This window comes from Podarcis filfolensis, assembly GCF_964270895.1.
Source record: "Podarcis filfolensis genome assembly, chromosome: 8".
In the NCBI taxonomy this organism is placed as follows: domain Eukaryota; kingdom Metazoa; phylum Chordata; class Lepidosauria; order Squamata; family Lacertidae; genus Podarcis; species Podarcis filfolensis.
The window spans coordinates 6,759,740-6,773,967 of record NC_139611.1 but is presented as its reverse complement, the minus strand read 5'-3'; the positions used below and the strand labels follow the sequence as shown (position 1 = coordinate 6,773,967).

Here is a 14,228-nt window from a genome sequence, read left to right as displayed (position 1 = left end):
TCTGTGGGCACACGTGCCATCGCCCCAGCACCAAGTTCGCCAGAGTTCGTTACTAGAAAGCCAGTGGAATCGAGGCTCACCGTCATGACGCAGACACGGATAGTTTTGTATTGGGTGCTTCATTATTATTTTTAAAATTTTGTGTTTTTATAGACTCCAAGGAATACGGAATACGGAATACGGAATACGGAATACGGAATACGGAATACGGAATACGGAATACGGAATACGGAAAAAACAAAGTTCAAGAACAGAGAGTGGAAGATCATTGAACGAATGGGAAAGCGTTATGTCTTCTGTGTAACAAAAGTGTTGTATGTCGCACATCAAGTGTCAGACGGCACTTTGACACCAACCACAAAAGCGTTGCCCAACTTGGTGAAACGGAAAGAAAAGAGTTTCTTGAACAGAAATTGAGGAACTATCATTCCCAGTATCTTCGTTTTTGCAGCTCTCTTTCTAGAACAGCTTACCAAGTATGAGCCAAGGTTAGACCAATGATCAGCATGCACACGGCAGCAAAAATCACATTAATTGTTCCAAAGCGTGCCAAATGCAAACTTATACCTTTCAATGAAAAGTGGTTTGTATCATGGAAAGCTCTGTCATTGTGCTTTTCTTTTAAGGCAAAATATGTTAATGTCCAAGTTGTTTTTTTCGAAACGAAAAACTCAGCATTCTGGTTAAATTGCTGCGTTGGTGATCAATAAGTGGGTTTTGAGTTGCAGTTTGGGCACTCGATCTCTAAAAGGTTTGCCATCGCTGGCTTAGAGTTACAGAAGTTGCATATGGGAATGAGCCCGTGTACTGTTGGCTGAGAGCCAGCAGACAGCAAAATACATCAGTATCAGGAGAGCATGGCATCGAGAGGAAGAAGAGGAAGGGGGGACGGCTGTGTGACCAGCCCCTTTTATGGGGTCTCCCAGGGTCACGTGCAGGGGGAGAATGGCCCAGACCAGGTGTGACAGGAAGTCCAGGCTGGAGTAACAACCCCCTGCGTGTCCACTTTGGCCAAACAGGAAGTGTAGTACTTGACTGCTGTGATGGCCTGGGATTCGGACTCGGATGCTGAACCTGAGGGATCCCAGCCTGCACAGGATTCCCCGCCTCCAGAACCAGCTGAGCCGGGGCTGGGGCATGAGCCTGAAGGGTCCTCACCTGTGCTGGATCCTCAGGTGCAGGCACCAGCTGAGTCTGCTCTGGCTCCTGAGGTGATGGAGGACCCATTGCCTGCAGGTGCTCCACTCTCAGCCCCGTCAGAGGAAACTGAGGTTGCCTCTGGGTCCGGTGACCCTTCAGCCTCTCCTGAGCTGCAGAGGCTCAGGGCAGAGAGGCAGAGGGAACTAAGTTCCTGCAGGAGGAGTGCTCGCCTCCAGGCCAGGAGAGGCGAGTCACCAGAGGATCAGGGCCGCCCTATGCCTGGGGGCAGATAAAAGCCGGCCAGCCCCAGTCCCAAGTTGCGGGTGCAGCATTGTTGGTTGCCAGTTCCTGCCTGAACCCTGTCCTGCTTTCCTGCCAGAGCTCCTGACCCGCTCTGGCTCCCTGCTTGCAAGCCTGTTCCTGACTTCACCCGGCTCCCTGCCCTGCACCCAGCTTCAGCTACTACGGACTGCCTCCCCGTTGCACCTTTGACCATGGACCAGACTTGGACCTCGCCTTGGGTAACCCACGGGACCAGCACAACTGCTTATGTTACATGCCACACTGACTCTGTATAAGGCAGCAACTTTTCCACATGGGCTGTCACAAGGAATACGGAGCAAGCTTGTTTTCTGCTGCTCCAGGGGGCAGGGCCCAAATCAACAGATTCAAACTGCACGAAGGAGGAGCCCAGTTGAACATTAGGAAGGATATTCTGACTGCAAGAGCCATTTGGAAGGTGGTGGACTCTCCTTTCTTGGAGGTCTTTAAGCAGCGGTCGAATGGTCATCTGTCAGGGATGCTTTAGCCTTGATTCCTGCATTGTAGGAGGTTGGGCGAGATGATGTTAGGGGTCCCTTCCAACTCAACATTTTTATGATGCTGTGATGGCTATGTTTGTTGAGTGCACCATTGGCTGGGCCTTTGGGGCATGAGCTGAATTATGGGGGCCTCAGTTGTGCTCAGACCCCTCTTTGTATTTGCCACCAGAGCCATCTTTCGCATAGGGCGTAGTGGTGCTGCGCCAGGGCGCCTGCCTCTCAGGGGTGCCCAGCGAGTGGGGGAGCTGCACAGCTTTGCCAGTGGCCTCCCCTTTCCCTGCACGCCCGCCAGCTGCGCACCGTCAACCATAAGGCAGCTTGCCTTCCAGGCCTCCGTGGGAGGAGAGCGATCGCCGCAGAGGCTTAGGATGAAAGCTGCACCCAGCCAACTATATGGCTGGTGGGCATGCAGCTTCCTTTGCAAGCCTCTGCGGGGATTGCTCTCCCGCAGCAGCATGGGGGAGAGTTGTGCCCCCCCCCCTGGCTGGCAGTGCACAGCTTCGCCCCCTCCCCCACTATCCGTGGTAATTTGGGGGCGCTGGGTGGATATTTGCACTCCAGTGCCGCATCTGCTAAAGATGGCCCTGTTTGACACATGTATTTCTTTATTTCATAAAATTTATACATGCCTGGATTGTGTTTTTTTAAAAAAACCACCCTCCTCTAAGTGGTTTACAAAAAATATAAAACAATAAAATTACAAATTAGAAGAATTAGCAACAATAATGATTGACTTCCAAAAAGTAAAAACAAACAAACAAAAAACCACAAAAAACCCCCAACCCATAAACTAAAAACAGATTAAACTTGTGTCAAGCTTCTAAATATTTGGGGCAGCTTGTCTAGACATAATTATTTTATTTCATAAGCTTTATATACTGCTGGACTGTAATGAAACCTCAATATGCGCTCCCGTTGCTCGGTCCCAGCTCCTGCCCACCTAGCAGTTCCAAAGCACGCCAAAGTGCAAGTAGATAAATAGGTACCACTCCGGCGGGAAGGTAAACGGCGTTTCCTTGCGCTGCTCTGGTTTGCCAGAAGTGGCTTAGTCATGCTGGCCACATGACCCTGAAGCTGTACGCCGGCTCCCTCAGCTTATAGAGCGAGATGAGTGCCACAACCCCAGAGTCGGCCACGACTGGACCTAACGGTCAGGGGTCCCTTTACCTTTTTATACTAATTGCAACACCTTGAATTCGGCAGCCAGTGCAGGTCTCTGAGCACCAGCGTCGCTTGCTGGCAGAGTCTGTCTCCTCTCAGGAGGCCACACACTCTTTCTTTGCTGCGCTTTGGGCAGATCTTCCAGAGGTGTAGAAACAGGACCACGAAAGATGAGGAAGAGATGCTGTCTCAGGCTGACCCGCATCAGTCTCGACCGGGAGGGGAGGAGGGCGCTTTCCCGAACTCAGCCACCAGATGGCAGCAGCCAGCTGCGCAAGGGAGGACAGGACCGACTTGCTGAGATGCGCCTGGACCTCCAAGTCTGTCCTGGGCAGCTTTTCCTCAAAGGAGGAGCTCCCGCTGCTTGGATCGGGCAATCTTCTGCTCTCGGCCTCCCCATGAGGATGATAACCATAGAATCAGAGAATTGCAGAGCTGGAAATGCAGAACAGGTATTATGGGGCAGCTTCAACAATGAAGGTTCTGCAGATCAAAGCCCTTGATAGGGTGAATATATCTGGTCAGGTGATATAGAGGGCAAGTTTCTAAGTTTAATCAAACACACACACACACAATATTTCATTGCTTTTTTTGCTATTTCTTTCTTTTTTTTAGCTGTTTCTATTTTATCTGTATGCCGCCTTGAGTCCCTGCCTGGGTAAAAGGCAGGATATTACTAAAAATAAAAACAAGTTCATAATACAATTCTGGTTGCTTGACCCTTCCTCCCCACCCACGTTCCCAGAGTTGCCAGCATCTCAGTGTTTTTTAAGTGTTCTTGGTCTCCTGCTATCAAAAACAAACTTTTCCGTCTTGTGTCGACAAATTTCAGACCCTTTGTTGGGCTTTCAGTGGGTAGAACATAAAAAAAAAGATTTAGTGTACATTCAAATGTAAGATAAAACATGCAAAGGGACTTGACAGGAAGTCAAAGTTGAAGAAAAGATTTTGGAAGATAAAAGGGGGAAAATATTTACTTTCATTATTATCATTTTCTGTGCGGGTGTGGGTGTGTGGCTGTCTGCACATATGTGTGTTGCTGTATGCAATGTTTGGGAGGAAATAAGACGGTAAATAACAAATAACAAACTAAATATCGATGTATGTAATTTTTATTTCGTAATTATATTTAGTGGAGGTATGGCTGTATTGTTTTTTGTAACATAAAACCATTCAATAAAAATTATTTTTTTTTTTAAAAAAAGATGAGTAGATTTGGGTATAAGTGCAATTTTGATTTAACAGGATTAAAAGTGTTAAATTCAGTTTGCTCCACCTGTTTAGATCCTTCTCTGTAATCTCCCATAAATATGGTGGAAGGACTTGAGGTTGTTTGCAAATTCTTGAGGGTTTTTTTGTTGTTGCTGCTATTCTTATGTTCTTAATAAGCCTCTTGAATGTCCCTCTTGAGGGTTGCCTAGTGATGCACTCAGTGCATGTGGGATTTTCTATGAAGCTACTGTTGCTGCTAGTTTATCCCCCAGATCAGTGGACCCATCTAGCTTAGCATCCTGTTCTCATTGTGGCCAACCAGATATCTGTGGAAACCTGCAAGCAAGATTAGAGCATCATCATCATCACTTTTAATTTGTATACCGCCTTTCCATCCTACAGTACTCAAGGCAGTTTACAAGCTGAAAACACAAAAAATGTACATCTTATAACATTCTAATGCAATACAAAAATGTGGTAATAAAATATAACTTTAAAATAGGCAACCCACATCAAAAAAGGAATCATTAGAATAGTATTAAACAATAAGAATAACATGTAAAAGTTAAACAGAAACCCACTCAACAGTTACAATAAATACTGTATTTTTTGCTCTGTAAGACGCACATTTTCCCCACCAAAAATTAAGGGGAAATGTGTGTGCGTCTTATGGAGCGAATGCAGGCTCCTTGGCTTCAGCAATAGCAACGCGAAGCCTCCAAAGTGCAGAGGGAGCGCTCCCGCCGTGCTCCGGAGGCTTCGGGTTCCTTTCGCTGGAGGGTAGGTGCCCCTTCAGCTAAGCGGGAGGAGAAATGGAAGGGGCTCCGTTTCTCCTGCCGCTTCGCTGAAGGGGCGCTGAGCAGAGAGGGGGAGATTCCCCCCCCTTGTTCTCCCCCTCTAAAACAAGGTGCGTCCTATGGTCGGGTGCGTCCTATAGAGCGAAAAATACGGTAATTTCTAAACTATAATCAATAAAACAAAGGCAAGCCACAGTACATAAAATAATACAATACAAACTGAGAAGCAGAGACAAGAGGGTGGGGCAAGGCAGGTGGAAGGAGGCCTTGCCTGATGGAGTCTCTCCCCTCCTGCGGTTTATAGCAACTGGCATTCAGAAGCATTGCTGCCTCAAACTGTGGAGGCAGAGCACAGCCATCTTGGCTAGGAGCCATTGATGACCCTCTCCTCCAGGAATCTGTCTAACCCTCTTTGAAAGCCATCCAAGTTGGTGCCCATAACTGCCTCCTGTGGGAGGGAGTTCCGCAGTTTAACTCTGTGTTGCATGAAGGAGGACTTCCTTTTATTTGTCCTGAATCTTCCAACACTCAATTTCATTGGATGCTCACAAGTTCTAGCGTTAGGAGAGAGGGAGGCAAACTTAGAGTGGCTTTCTCTGCCTTGCAATTGTTTCCTGGATAACCAAAACCCAATGGTCAAGGGGCATGTGTTGGCTTCCCAGTCTCAAATTTCAGCAGCCACCCTATGCAAAGTCAAAATCCAGTGCCTCTCTGCCTCTCATGCTCCATTCTAGATAATGAGTAGGCAAACTAAAGCCCAGGGGCCGGATCTGGCCCAATCGCCTTCTGAATCCGGCCCACGGATGGTCCGGGAATCAGTGTGTTTTTACATGAGTAGAATGTGTCATTTTATTTAAAATGCACCTCTGGGTTATTTGTGGGGCATAGGAATTCGTTCATTTTTTTCTCTCCAAAATATAGTCTGGCCCCCCACAAGGTCTGAGGGACAGTGGACCGGCCCCCTGCTGAAAAAGTTTGCTGACCCCTGTTCTAGATCATAGTTGCAGTGTCCCAGGTGCCCCAGGCTCTATAGCCACTGCAACCGATATGGCCACACTCCCTTAAATCTGCCTCTGCAAGAATAATAATATAATATAATAATAATTTATTATTTGTACCCCACCCATCTGGCTGGGTCTCCCCAGCCACTCTGGGCGGCTTCCAACAAAGATTAAAAATACATCAAAATGTCACACATTAAAAACTTCCCTTCAGATGTTTTCTAAATGTTAGGTAGTTGTTTATCTCTTTGACATCTGATGGGAGGGCATTCCACAGGGCGGGCGCCACTACCGAGAAGGCCCTCTGCCTGGTTCCCTGTATCTTTGCTTCTCGCAGTGAGGGAACCACCAGAAGGCCCTCGGTGCTGGACCTCAGCGTCCGGGCAGAACAATGGAGTGGAGACGCTCCTTCAGATATACTGGACCGAGGCCCTTTAGGGCTTTAAAGGTCAGCACCAACACTTTGAATTGTGCTCAGAAACTGACTGGGAGCCAATGTAGGTCTTTCAAGACTGGTGTTATGTGGTCTCGGCGGCCGCCCCCAGTCACCAGTCTAGCTGCCGCATTCTGGATTAGTTGTAGTTTCTGGGTCACCTTCAAAGGTAGCCCCACGTAGAGCGCATTGCAGTAGTCCAAGTGGGAGATAAGAACCCTCCAGGGTGACCAATATGCAGTAACAGCAGCAAGAGTGCTACTGGCCCAGAAATGGAAACAACAGGAAATACCGACTGTGGAGGAATGGAGAATGAAGCTGTCAGACTATGCGGAGTTGGATAAATTGACAGGAAAGATTAGATACTTAAGAGACCAAAAGTTCATCGAGGACTGGGGGAAATTTGTGGAATACCTGGAATATATAAGTGAGGGACAGATAACGCTAATGGGATTTAAAGAAGCACTGAGAAAAATTAAGAAATATTGTCTAAATGGAATAGAAAGAAAGATATAAATAATGTCAATATAAAACTAAGAAATGCGTAATATAAATAATAACTATGGATGATTTACGGAAAAGCTGAAGGAAGTCCAGAAAAGGAATAAGTTGTGAAAAATTTGATGTGAAACTAATATGTTTTTTTTTGCTTTTTGATGTAAATTAATAAAAAATTATTTTTTTAAAAAAAAGAACCCTCCAGGGTGACTGTTTCCCTCTCCCCACGTTCCCAGCCCCTTCTGCCGGCCAGCAGTTGTGAAGGAGGGTAGTGGCTCCTCCGAACTGGAGGGCTTGGTGGGTCCTAATCCATCTTGTTTGTTTGTTTCTGTTAATCTAAGAAACAGCAATAGCTGGCGCTGGGCTCAGCAGGGGCCTGTTATTGGAGTGAAGTAAATTGTCTCCTTAATAACTACAAATCAATTATCAGATGGCCTCCCGGGAGAATTCCCTCCCCCCCTACCTTTAGACAGCAAACAGCAATCAGCTACGATCTCTCTCCTCCCATGAAAGGAACGAAGCAGCTCCTGACATGATGCCAAAACGGTAATAATAAGGGAAAACCAAACCACACACATAATAATAGATCAATTAATAACCCTCGATGAGGCAGGGTTTGTGTGTGGTGGCAGCAGCAGCCATGAAGGGGTTTACATAAACTCCGAGTTCATCTGCGAAGAGGGGAAAGAAGGGCTGCCTTTTCCTTGCCACGTACATAGACTGACACACTTACATGTTCTGGCTGCTCAATTTTTAATTGTACTTTGAAATGGTGATGACGATCCTAACGTTTTTCCAGGCTGGGACTCAAGGTGACTTGGGGATAAAAGTACAAAGCACAGATAAAATCCGAAAAGCGAATCCCTCAAAGATTTCGGAGCCTGGGCTATATGGGAGAATACTGCCCTTCTGATAGTCTGGGCCGAAGGCATTTTATATGTTTGTTATTATTTATACCCCACCCATCTGGCTGGGTTTCCCCAGCCACTCTGGGCGGCTCCCAACAGAATATTAAAAACATGATAAAATATCAAACGTTTAAAACTTCCCTAAACTGGGCTGCCTTCAGATGTCTCCTAAAAGTCAGATAGTTGTTTATTTCCTTGACATTTGATGGGAGGGCGTTCCACAGGGCGGGTGCCACTACCAAGAAGGCTCTCTGCCTGGTTCCCTGTAGCTTCGCTTCTCGCAGTGAGGGAACTGCCAGAAGGCCCTTGGAGCTGGACCTCAGTGTCCAGGATGGATGATGGAGGTGGAGACACTCCTTCAGGTATACAGGACCGAGGCCTTTAGGGCTTTAAAGGTCAGCACCAACACTTTGAATTGTGCTTGGAAACATACGAGGAGCCAATGTAGGTCTTTCAGGTGTTATGTGGTCTCAGCGGCCACTCTCAGTCATTAACAACCCTCAGGGTAAGAAATGTCCCAAATAAATGAAGAAAAGAAATATTCTAGGCACCCCTTTGATTCTGTAACCATCATAAGGAGATGATAGCAGAAGGAATAAACGATGTGGGTTTGGGGGGGGGGTCAGTCTGGGTGATGCCCTGAGCCCCTTCCAATTCCTGGGGTCCTGTAGTCAATGAGGGTTAGAATCTAACAGAGGAGTCTGTTGCTGAACTAGCCAGACAAGTTTCTTTGTAAAACAGTGACCTTTGTTGGCTACTGAAATATACTCGGAGTCCTGTAGTGATTTCATGCTCTTTATTGCAGCTTGTAAAACAGTGATTGAATTGCCCCCCAAACCTCAGGCTTTAATATACATTATTTACACAACGAGTCCTGTCTGATTGGCTGATTCTTCTTCCCTTCTGGAGCCTGATTGGTCTTTTCCTGCAGACCAATCAGTTGTTGCATTCTAGGATCCTACTTGCCTATTGTTCTAGGATCCAAGCTTAGTACATAACAGGCAAAGGCAAAGGGACCCCTGACCGTTAGGTCCAGTCATGACCGACTCTGGGGTTGCGGCGCTCATCTCACTTTATTGGCCGAGGGAGCCGGCATACAGCTTCCAGGTCATGTGGCCAGCATGACTAAGCCCCTTCTGGCGAACCAGAGCAGCGCATGGAAACACTGTTTACCTTCCTGCCGGAGTGGAACCTATTTATCTACTTGCACTTTGACGTGCTTTCGAACTGCTAGTACATAACAGCTTAGTACATAACAGCTACTTAAGTGTCCTCATTGGCATCCCAAAATATAAGCCAGGTTGCAAAGGCTACAACTAAGTGATGGGGCCCTCTAAGCTAATGGTGGCCTTTTCTTCCATCCCCATCACCTAGCTGCTAGCTAGGAGAACAATATCATGTGCAGAGTGTGGGGGCTGAGCTGGAAGCTGGAAGCTGGAGACACAGAGACCTGCTTGCTCTGTGCTGGGTCTAAGCTATGACTAATGGAGAAGCAAGATCTGTTGGGGTGTTGATGCTGTGAGACCCTCCAGGTTGTAAATAAAACCATATATCCTAAAGATGCCGCAGTCTCCACTCACTTTCATTCCAGGGAAAACAAACCCGAGCAACTGCCTAGAACCCCTGGATTCTCTCACTAACTGGAGATCGGGGTGGCATGTAATAATATTTTCTTTTGGCTTGAGGAAGAAGGCTTAGGTTAAGCCCAAGTCTTTGCGAAGAGTGAACAATGGTAATAGAATGAATTAAAATATTGATATTTGGCCATCCAATTTCCTTGCTTTCGCTTGCGCTGATGGGAGGAATAAAGAGTGGAGATTCTGGACGCTGCTGGTGTGTGGCTCATTCTGCCTCTCCCATATTTTTTTATATGTTGGAGAACATAAACTGTCAAGATGATGGATTCATCTATGCTCGTAACTGAATTGAGTGTGGCCTGGCAGGATTTATGCCTCAGTAACATAATTGATTAATTGCTGCAAACACACACACATGAGCACTCTTTTCCACAGAACGAAATGGCCATTTTTTGGTGCATCAAACGGGAATTTCCCATGCTCCTTTAGTTCTTTAAGACCCAACCCAAGAGCCCTCTCCCCTCCTGTGGCGTTCAGAAGTATTGCTACCGCCGATGGTGTAGGCCAGGGGTCAGCAAACATTTTCAGCAGGCGGCCGGTCCACTGTCCCTCAGACCTTGTGAGGGGCCGGACTATATTTTGGGAAGGGAAAAAAAAGAACGAATTCTTATGCCCCACAAATAACCGAGAGATGCATTTTAAATAAAAGCGCACATTCTAATCATGTAAAAACACCAGGCAACCTAAGGCCCGGGGGCCAGATCTGACCCATTTGCCTTCTAAATCTGGCCCACGGACGGTCCAGGAATCAGCGTGTTTTTATATGAGTAGAATGTGTCCTTTTATTTAAAATGCACCTCTGGGTTATTTGTGGGGCCTGCCTGGTGTTTTTACATGACTAGAATGTGTGCTTTTATTTAAAGTGCATCTTTGGGTTATTTGTGGGGCATAGGAATTCGTTCATTTCCCCCCAAAAAATATAGTCCAGCCCCTCACAAGGTCTGAGGGGCAGTGGACCGGCCCCCTGCTGAAAACGTTTGCTGACCCCTGTCCTAACACCTTTTCGATGGATGACTTGGAACCCTGGAAGAGATTCCTATCTGCCTCCCAGCATCTGATCATCTCTGTTCTCTGACTTGAAAATGTAGCTTCTATGATGTTTCGAGAGCACATGGTGCCCTGGTCTGTTTATGCCCCACCCAGAAGGTGGGTGAGAAAAGTCTTGAAAAGCACAGAACACAGCAGAGACAAAAGCACAGAAAAGCCCAAAGGCACAGCCAAGGAGCAGACGTGCAGCAGTGGGGACCCCTTTCCCCCCATAGATCAGCCAGTCCTCCCTCCCTCCTTCCCTCCCCTTCCCTCTCTGTCTGGGCTCCACTCTCCCCGAATTCATCAATAAATAAGCATCATAAAAACATAAAAGTAAACCTATTCTTTGGTTAATGCAAGGAGTTTATGATCAACTGCTCTGATTTAATGGCCCTATAGCCATTCAGTTGTTAACAAATCAATATCTCCCTAAGAAACAGTATGGACTTGCCATAAATATCCCTGTAGTTGTAGGAAACTGAGCCACATAATTCATGTGCTGGAGCAGCCGTAATGAGCTACATGATGGCTGCGTCAACGGGGAAATTTATTAGGGAATAATGCAAGTTGGATGGGCTGGGGGAGGAAAAACAGGCCCACAAATCCTGTCCGTGCTTCTCATGAGAGGATAAGAATGAGCCTGCTGGATCAGGCCATTGACCCATCTGGTCCAGCATCCTGTTCCCACAGTGTCCAGCAAGGTGCTCCAGTGGGAGAGCCACAGGCAGGACCTGAGTGCGAGAGCAGCCCTCTCCCCTTCTGTGGCTTCCAGCAACTGATTCTCAGAAGCATCACTGTGGAGACAGAGCAGAGTCGTCCTGGCTAGTAGCCATCAATAGCCCATGAATCTGTAATCCTCTTTTATAATAATAATAATAATAATATTAATAATAATAATAATAATATTTTTTATTTATACCCCGCCCTCCCCGGCCAGAGCTGGGCTCAGGGAGGCTAACACCAATAAAATCACAGTAAAAACATAATAGGGGAAAAAGAGAGGGGGGAAAAAGCCCAATTTAAAATATATGTTAAAATGCAATATAAAATGCAGCCTCATTTTAAAATAGCTGATAAATCAAGACCATAAAGGGAAGGAAGCATAAAGGTCAGACCGAGTCCAAACCAAAGGCCAGGCGGAACAGCTCTGTCTTGCAGGCCCTGCGGAAAGACGTCAAGTTCTGCAGGGCCCATGTCTCTTGTGACAGAGCGTTCCACCACGTCGGGGCCAGTGCTGAAAAGGCCCTGGCCCTAGCTGAGACCAATCTAACCTCCTTGAGGCTCGGGACCTCCAAAGTGCTGTTATTTGTGGACCTTAAGGTCCTCTGTGGGGCATGCCAGGAGAGGCAGTCCCGTAGGTACGTGGGTCCTAGGCTGCATAGGGCTTTAAAGGTCAAAACCACCCAAAGTGTTGTGCTGACCTTTAAAGCCCTAAACGGCCTTGGCCCAGTATACCTGAAGGAGCGGCTCCACCCCCATCGTTCAGTCTGGACACTGAGGTCCAGCGCAGAGAGCCTTCTGGCAGTTTCCTCCCTGCGAGAAGTGAGGTTACAGGAAACCAGGCAGAAGGCCTTCTCGGTAGTGGCACCCACCCTGTGGAAAGCCCTACCATCAGATGTCAAGGAAATAAACAACAATCTGACGTTTAGAAGACATCTTAAGGCAGCCCTGTTTAGGGAAGTTTTTAATGTTTGATGTTTTTGTGTTTTTAATATTCTGTTGGAAGCTGCCCAGAGTGGCTGAGAAGGCATGGCCAGATGGGTGGGGTAAAAGTAATATATTATTATTATTATTATTATTATTATTATTATTATTATTATTATTATTATTATTACTCTGCACTGCATGCAGAAATCCTTTCTTTCATCTGCCTTGAATCCTCCAGCAGTCATATTCATCGGCTGTCTGCAAGTTTTGGTGTTAGAGAGGGAGAAATACTTCCCTCTGTAGTCCACTTTCTCTACGTCATGAATAATTTCTTTTTAAATCATTTTTATTGATTTTCCAATAAAAAAACATCCAATTAAATACCCAATCATAATACTTCAATTAAAATAAAAAACCAAAATAAAAAAGATCAAATTATAGTCCAAATTATATTTATTAATTTCTCGGAGCTCCCCACGGTCTGGATCTCTGAAGCCTATCTCCGCGTCATGAATAATTTTATAAACTCCTATCGTGTCTCCTCTTAGTCATCTTGGGACTGAAAAGCCCTGAACATGGCAACTCTTTTTCACCTGTCCACCACACCAAAGAGAAACTGCATCTCCGCTTCCTTGCCCTCCCACCTGAACTTCCCTCCCCATTCCTGTAATCTCCAGGAGGGTGTGTGCCCTCTCCAGGCTGCTGGAGGTTGAAGAATTTGAGATCTGAAATTCAGATCCCTCCCAGCCCTTATCTTTCCTTCTGAGAAGGGAGTGGACTGTAACTCACACATGAACACTGGAAGAAGGTACAGGGTTATAAAAACTAGGACTAGCCGCCTGAGAAACAGAACCCAAATGTGTTTTTGGTTTTAAACGCAGTGTAAGGAGTTGAGATATTGGTGGTGCCGTGGTCTAAACCACAGAGCCTAGGGCTTGCTGATCAGAAAGTCGGCGGTTCAAATCCCCGCGATGGGGTGAGCTCCCGTTGTTTGGTCCCTGCTCCTGCCAACCTAGCAGTTTGAAAGTACGTCAAGTGTAAGTAGATAAATAGGTACCGCTCCGGCGGGAAGGTAAACGGCGTTTCCGTGTGCTTCTCTGGTTTCGCCAGAAGCGGCTTAGTCATGCTGGCCACATGACCCAGAAGCTGTATGCCGGCTCCCTCGGCCAGTAAAGCGAGATGAGCGCCGCAACCCCAGAGTCGTCCGCGACTGGACCTAATGGTCAGGGGTACCTATACCTTTACCTTTAAGGAGTCTGTAAGGAAATCAGCCCTGAGTGCTCACTGGAAGGACAGATCCTGAAGCTGAGGCTACAATACTTTGTTTTTTTTAAAAAAGATATTTATTGGAGTTTTACCAAAACATAAATTTAAAAGATCATATAAAAAGAAAAAAATACAATAAAAGAAACATAGAAAAATACATAAAATAAGAAAAATAAAAATAAAAACAAATCCATTTTTGTAACCCTAACTCATTATCTTATTTCCTTGGCCTCCTCACACCTCCCCTTTTTGTATCCCCATTTAAATAATCAAATCAGCAATTCCTTACCCTCTTTCGTTTATCTTAACTCTATATCTTAACATATTATAACTCTATATTTTCATCCATTTTCAGTTCAATTTTGCATACTCTTGTTAACTTTGTTGCTAATGCCACTTATTTTCAATCCAACATCATTTTAACATTCATTAATTTTACAGTGTTTCTGCAGATAGTCTTTAAATTTCTTCCAGTCTTCTTCCACCAACTCTTCTCCCAGGTCTCGGATTCTGCCAGTCATTTCCGCCAATTCCAATACTTTGGCCACCTCATGAGAAGAGAAGACTCCCTGGAAAAGACCCTGATGTTGGGAAAGGTGGAGGGCACAAGGAGAAGGGGATGACAGAGGACGAGATGGTGGGACAGTGTTCTCAAAGCTACCAGCATGAGTTTGACCA

General features: G+C 46.2%; 1 long non-coding RNA gene across 1 annotated transcript in view; it reads right to left on the bottom strand.

Moving 5' to 3' along the window:
• The window catches only part of LOC310769965, a 130,243-nt gene extending 123,798 nt beyond the window's left edge, over positions 1-6,445 (bottom strand). The window contains exon 1 of the long non-coding RNA XR_014551897.1: positions 6,337-6,445. This is a non-coding gene — a long non-coding RNA (uncharacterized lncRNA). The remainder of the gene's footprint in view (positions 1-6,336) is intronic.
• Between the last annotated feature and the right edge of the window lie 7,783 nt (positions 6,446-14,228).